This window comes from Mus musculus, chromosome X (genome assembly GCF_000001635.26).
Source record: "Mus musculus strain C57BL/6J chromosome X, GRCm38.p6 C57BL/6J".
NCBI classification, from domain to species: domain Eukaryota; kingdom Metazoa; phylum Chordata; class Mammalia; order Rodentia; family Muridae; genus Mus; species Mus musculus.
The window spans coordinates 112299111-112307048 of NC_000086.7; the positions used below are offsets into that span (position 1 = coordinate 112299111).

At 39.9% G+C, this 7938-nt stretch overlaps 1 pseudogene; it reads left to right on the plus strand.

The window, feature by feature from the left end:
* On the plus strand, positions 3069 to 3713 carry Gm5393 (predicted pseudogene 5393; annotated as a pseudogene).

The following is a 7938-nucleotide window of genomic DNA, read 5'->3' on the forward strand; positions in this document are numbered from 1 at the left end:
AGATTCCACCTCACACCAGTCAGAATGGCTAAGATCAAAATTTCAGGTGACAGCAGATGCTGGCAAGGAGGTGGAGAAAGAGGAACACTCCTCCATTGCTGGTGGTATTGCAAGCTGGTACAACCACTCTGGAAGTCAGTCTGGCGGTTCCTCAGAAAATTGGACATAGTACTACCAGAAGATCCAGCAATAACTCTCCTGGGCATATACCCAGAAGATGTTCCAACTTGTAATAAGGACACATGCTCCACTATGTTCATAGCAGCCTTATTTATAATAGAGAAAATCTGGAAAGAACCCAGATGTCCCTCAGCAGAGGAATGGATACAGAAAATGGGGTACATTTACACGATGGAGTACTACTCAGCTATTAAAAACAATGAATTTATGAAATTCTTAGGCAAATGGATGTATCTGGAGGATATCATCCTGAGTGAATTAACCCACTCACAAAAGAACACACATGATATGCACTCACTGAAAAATGGATATTAGCCCAGAAACTTAGAATATCCAATATACAATTTGCAAAACACATGAAACTCAAGAAGAAGGAAGACCAAGGTGTGGATACTTCATTCCTTCTTAGAATGGGGAACAAAATACTCATGGAAGGAGTTACAGAGACAAAGTTCGCACCTGAGACAGAAGGAAGGAAATTCATTCTTTACAGCCATTGAATCATAACTTAAACCTGAAAGAAAAATATCACTTGTGATATACTTTAACTATCTCATGATTTGTTTTGAATTTGAGCCCTTGCTAGTGAGAAAGCCTTCTTTAAAAAAAAGACTTATTTATTTATTTTATATATATGAGTGCACTGTGGCTGTACAAATGGTTAGGAGCCTTCATGTGGTTGATGGGAATTGAATTTAGGACCTCGACTCACTCCGGTCAGCCCCACTTGCTCAGGCCCAAGTTTTATTTATTATAAATAAGTACACTGTAGCTGATTTCAGACACACCAGAAGAGGGTGTCAGATCTCACTACGAATGGTTGTGAGCCACCATGCGACTGGAGGGATTTGAACTCAGGACCTTCAGAAGAGCAGTCAGGGCATCAAATGAGGAAGGTGGTTGCCATCCCACAGTCAAAATCTCTGACCCAGAATTGCTCCTGTCTGAAAGAACTGCAGGATCAAAAATGGAGAAGAGACTGAGAGAAAGGAGGCCCAGTGACCGGCCCATCTCAAGGAGAGGCTTCAAGGCCTGACCCTATTACTGATGCTATCTTGTGCTTACAGACAGGAGCCTAGAATGGCTGTCCTCTGAGAGGCCCAAAAAGCAGCTGAAAGAGTCAGATGCAAATATTTAGACCCAACCAATGGACAGAAGCTGGGGACCCCTGTGGTTGAATTAGGGAAATGCAGAAAGAAGCTGAGAAGGAGGATGACTCCATAGGAAGTCCAGCAGCCTCAACTAACCTGGACCCCCGAGATTTCTCAGACACTGGACCACCAACCAGGCTGCATGCACCAGCTGATATGAGGCTCACAACACATATACAGCAGAGGACTGCCTGGTCTGGCCTCAGTGAGAGAAGATGCACCTAACCCTGGAGAGACTTGAGGCCCCAGGAAGTGGGGAGGTCTGGTAGAGGGGACTCCTCTTGGAGACCGTGTTGAGAGGAGGAATGGGATGAAGAACTGTGGGAAGGTAGACCAGGATAAGGACTGGACTGTAAAAAAAAAATTAAGAATGATAGATAGATAGATAGATAGATAGATAGATAGATAGATAGATAGATAGATGCAGGTGACCAAAAATGTTTGAGGGCTAGCAGGATGGTTCACTTGGTAGAGGTATCTGCTGTGTTTGGCTGGCTACCTGAGTTCTACAGTCAGAACTCATGTGAAGGTGGAAGGAGAGAGGCAACTCCACAAAGCTATCTTCTGACTGTCACATGTGCACCATGATACAAGTGTTCTTGCACATACCATGCATTTTTATACACAATAAAAATGCAGAAATAATTTTGAATACTTCTGAGGAAATGGCTGTTAACATAAGAGCAAATATCCTAGCTTGTCTTTCTACCAAATACACTATACTAACATGATGGTCCTCAGAAAGCTAAATCTTTGAAGAGGACCAATGATATTATCATATACCTCCCCCCAAAAACAAATTTTTTCAGGGTAGGAAAAGAACAACACAGAGTCCTGGTATTTTGTTTATGGTAGGGTGAATATAGATAACAAAACACAACATGTTATGCTTTAAAAAGTGGAAATAGTTAGAATGTTTTCACTGTAAAAAAATTATTAAGGTTTGAGTACATAGGCTTACCCCAATTTAAACATGTAATACATAAAGCATCAAAATGTCATGGTATTCAATTGGCATGAAAAATGAAAAATCGGGGTATGGGGAGGAGAGATCTCTCTCTTATTTAGCTCTTAATGACCTAGGACTCACAATGCAGAGCAAGCTGGCCTTGTCAAAGATATCCACTTGCTTCTGCCTCCCAAGTGCTGGGATTAAAGGAATGTGGCACTATGACCACTTTACAATTAATGTTTTTATAAAGTGGTAGTTTGAATGAGACTAGCCCCCATAGGCTTATAGATTTGAATACTTGATACCCCAGGGGCTAGCACTATTTGAAAGAACCAGTGTGACCTTCTTAGAGCAAGTGATTCACTGGGAGGGCTGTGAATCCCATGCCAGAGTCTCTCTCTTCCTGCTGTTTGAAGATCAGATGTAGAACTCTCAGCTCCTCCACCACCATGTCTGCCTGCATGCCAAGTACCCTACCATGATGACAGGGGACTGAACCTCTGAAACTGTAAGCCAGATCCAGTTAAATTAAATTAAATACTTTATAAGAGTTGCCATGGTCATGGGATCTCTTAACAGCAATAGATCATTGACTAAGACATATGAATACATTAAAATTAAAACTTGAATAAAAGTGGTAATATAATATTTCTCAGTGGTAATTGTATCTTCCTAGCATACATCAGGCTATAGGTTCAATCAAAGCAAACAAATTGGTAAATAATAATAATAATAAATAATAAATATTAACGTTATAGTAGCTTGTTACCAGAGCTGGAGCTGCTGGTTAAGCCTGATCAAGATGACAACCTCCCAAAAAAGCACTGAGAATTCCTGGCAGAGCCCATGGGGGAAAAGCCAGTAGGGATCCTGGCAGGGATTGGTGAAGTCTTGGACAGGAAGCTGGAGGAAAGGGGCTTTGACAAGGCTTATGTGGTCCTTGGCCAGTTTCTGGTGCTAAAAAGTGATGAAGACCCTTTTCGAGAATGGCTGAAAGACACACGTGGTGTCAATGCCAAGCAATCCCGGGACTCCTTTGGGTACCTTCGAGAATGGTGTGATGCCTTCTTGTAATGTTCTCTGGGGACCCCTCAGCCCCCCCAGCCACAACATAGGGTCCCCAGAGTCTGCAGTAGGGCAGGGATCCTCCCTGTCCTCCATGAAGAAAAAGATGGCTGTTGTCACCCTCACCTCCTATGTTCTCTCTCCTCAGCATTTTAACTTTTCTGGAATCCTTGCCCTCGCATGCCTTTCCCTTCCACCACCCTCCTGCAGTTCCGTGGCAGCAGTTCCCAGCTTTCCTGAATGGATTCATGACCCCCTTCTCCTTCACTATCTGTTGGATGCCCTTTGGCTCCTTTCCTTTTTTGGGCAAAAACAGTCACTGTCCTTATAAAAGATTTTTAAATTAATAAAATCTGTGGCCTTCAAAAAATAATATATATTAAATAAGATTATCTTAATACATGTTTAACTTTAAAGATTATGGATCTGCTCAAGTTGTGTGTGTGTGTGTGTGTGTGTGTGTGTGTGTCTATAAAGTCAGTACGTGGGTTCATGAGGAAGATTATATTATGTAGAATGTCCAAACAGAAAAGAACAAAAGGGCTGGGAAAGGATTTCAATAGTCAGTTTTTCCTTTTGTAATAATAGTACCATTTCCCCTATGTATTGCTGTTTAGCACATAGACTTAAATTCCTAGCCAGAGTCTGCTAAGTAAAGCCATGGAACTAGTTTATGAACAATAGAATCTAAGCAGAAACAGTATGATTTACATACATTTAAGATGTGTTCTTAATGTGAGGGTGTATCCTCTACTTTTCTCCCTTTTCTACTTCCTGTTGATAAGAATCCATGTGTAATGGCTGAAAGTGGAGAAGCTATTTTGAACCAGAAAATGGAATTTTATGTTGGGATGCTTGAACAACATGATAAAGGGAGCCTCAGTTCCTGAGAACAATTGAGCCTGGACTGAGTGCATTTGTAAGAGAAGAAAGTAAGTCATTTAGCATTATTAGTATGTAATATTTTCTATTATGAAGGGGGATTAATATTTGATTTTATTGCAAACAAAGTTGTTGAAGATATATAACATGGAATCTGTTATTTAGAAGACAAAATTATATCAGTGTTGCTAACAGATAATGAAAAGAGAAAAGATACTTGGTAGCTTTCAAATACACAAAACATAATGTGGTTTTACCTTTCTAAAGCTAGAATATGATTCCTCTATCCTAGTGTAGGTGTTTTACTTTGTGACTCACTTCTAATAAATAGAAAAAATGTAGTTGAAGTGACAGAGAATGGCATTCAAGATTGGGACATAAAAGGCACTATAACTTCCTCCTTGCTCTTTCTCTTGTATCACTTATTCTGAGAGAAGCTAGTTGTCATGACATGGGACTACTCAATAACTTGATGGGGAAATTGACATGGCAAATAATTCATAGCTCCTCGCAACCATTTAGTGACTCATCAGACATTACAGCCTCAATCAAGTCTTCTGATAACTACAGCTTTACTCACTACCTTGACTACAACCTCATGGGGCATCAAGAGGTAAAATCATCCTGTTAAGTTACTTCAAATTCCTGACACATGGAAATCATGAGATAGCAAATGTTTCTTTTTCAAATTGTTCTGTTTGTGATAAATTCTGAGGCTATAAATAGCTAGTGTGAATATTAAGGCCTGGGGATCTCAAGACTCCAAAGAATGAGTTTAAGGTGAAGATTTCCAAGGATAACAATTGAGGTAACAGAGAGTATTTGAATTTAAATGTTTAGTAGTTGGTTCTCCTAATCCTCATCTCTAGTGATGTTTTACTCCAACCTTACTTCAGCTATCCTTGGTAATGGCCATATCCTGAGCTGAGTTTTGCAATACATTACAGTATTCCAAATTTTACAAAGCAAGCTCACTTGTGATTGAAAAGGTAGATAGTGGCAAACTGACCCATCTAATACTTGCCTAATGAAATCTGTTTAAATATGGACTTCATATCATGCCAGGTGTACTTCAGGAAACAAGCTGCTATCACACAACTCCATGACCTCAGAAGCAGCATATTGCATTTTACGAGACACCAAAAATAAATAGGGGCACAATCTTGCCAGGGAACCAGGTAGGCTGACTGCAGATCTTCACCTCTCTGTCTGTTCCTCCAGATCCAATCCTTAGGTGGTCTCACCCCCAATTCTGCAGCAGAACACCCATGGGAGCCCCCCCTTTATCTCATCTCCAGTAAGTCTCACAGAATTTTTTCTCCCAATCACCCACTTCCCCTAAGTGCTTTATTCCAGCCTCCAACTCCAACCTGCATTCCTTACTAACCCATAGTCTACTCCTGCTAAGGAAGCAGGAAGGCTGACTGCATATTGTCAGTTTTACCTCTGTTCCTCCAAACTCAATCCTCCAGTCTCACCCCCGGTTCTGGAACAGTACATCTGCTCTAGCCTTCCATTCCCCCTGCCACCATCTTCTGTAGATCCCATAGATACTCACCTTCTAACCTATTTGCCCCAACTCATTGCTTAAACCAAGCCCCCAACCACAGGAAGGTACTTCCTGCCAACCAAGGGCCACTACTGCCTGGAAAGTGGGTAGAATGACAGCAGATCATCACCTCCAGATCCATACCCCATCCCCAATTTCATCCACAGGGAATTTACTACCCGATAACTGACAGTCATCACACATTCCTAAATACATAGAAGAAGCAACCAGAAACCAAGACAAGACTAAACACCCACCGAACAAAGACAAAAACAGGTATCAGCACATAGGCCTATAGTCCTCCCAATTCCAGATGCTTAGACACCAGTGTAAAAACACAATTAACAAGAAAAAAATATGTCTCCAGTAGACCTCAGCAACCCTATACAGCAAGTATTGAATATTCCAACATAGATGAAGCACAAGTAAAGACCTAAAAACAGTATTATGAAGATAATAGAGGTTGTTAAAGAGGAAACAAATGAATCCCTTAAAGAAATCCACAAAAAAAAAAAACAACCTAGAAACAGTGTAAGAAAATGAATAAAACTTTCTAACACATGAAAACGGAAATAGAATCTATAAAGAAACACCAAATTGAATGCATTCTGGAAGTAACTACAAATAACATAAAATATCTTGGTGTGACCCTAACCAAGCAATAGAAAGATCTGTATGACAACTTCAAGTTCAAGTTCCCGAAGAAAGAAATCGAAGAAGATATCAGAAGATGGAAAGATCTCCTATACTCATGTATCAGTACGATTAACATAGCAAAAATGGCCATCTTGCCAATAGCAATCTACAGATTCAATGCAATCCCCATCAAAATTCCAACACAATTCTTTACAGACATGGGAATAGCAACTCAATTTCGTATGGACAAACAAAAAACCCAGGATGGCCAAAACAATCCTGAATAATAAAAGAATCAATGGTGAAATCACAATCTCATATCTCAAACTGTGTTATAGAGCAATAGTGATTAAAAACTGCATGGTACTGGTACAGAGACAGTCAGGTTGATCAATGGAGTAGAATTGACGACCCAGAAATGAACCCACACACCTATGGTCACTTGATTTTCTCACTCATTTTTACATTGATGGATTTTCGTATATTAAACCATCCCTGCATCCCTGGGGTGAAGCCTACTTGGTCAGGATGGATGATCCTTTTGATGTGTTCTTGCATTCAGTTTGTGAGGATTTTATTTTATTAAGTATTTTTACATCGATGTTCATAAGGGAAATTGGTCTGAAGTTCTCTTTTTTTGTTGGATCTTTCTGTGGTTTAGGTATCAGAGTAATTGTGGCTTCATAGAATGAATTGGGTAGAGTACCTTCTACTTCTATTTCGTGGAATAGTTTGTGAAGAACTGGAATTAGGTCTTCTTTGAAGGTCTGATAGAACTCTGCACTAAACCCATCTGGTCCTGGGCTTTTCTTTTGTTTGGGAGACTATTAATGACTGCTTCTATTTCTTTAGGGGATATGGGGATGTTTAGATCGTTAATCTGATCCTGATTTAACTTTGGTATCTGTCTAGAAAATTGTCCATTTCATCCAGGTTGTCCAGTTTTGTTGAGTATAGCCTTTTGATTTAGGATCTGATGATGTTTTGGATTTCCTTAGATTCTGTTCTTATGTCTCCTTTTTCATTTCTGATTTTGTTAATTAGGATACAGTCCCTGTGTCCTCTAGTTAATCTGGCTAAGGGTTTATCTGTCTTGTTGATTTTCTCAAATAACCAGCTCCTGGTTTGGTTGATACTTTGTATACTTCTTTCTGTTTCCACTTGGTTGATTTCAGCCATAAGTTTGATTATTTCCCGCCATCTACTCCTCTTGGATGAATTTGCTTCCTTTTGTTCTAGAGCTTCTAGGTGTGCTGTCAGGCTGCTAATGTGTGCTCTCTCTAGGTTCTTTTTGGAGGAACTCAGAGCTATGTGTTTTCCTCTTATGACTGCTTTCATAGTGTCCCATAAGTTTGGGTATGTTGTGGCTTCATTTTCATTAAACTCTAAAAAGTCTTTAATTTCTTTCTTTATTTCTTCCTTGACCAAGGTTGTTCAGCTTCCACGTGAATGTTGGTTTTCTATTATTTATGTTGCTATTAAACATCAGCCTTCGTCCATGGTGATCTGATAGGATGCATGGG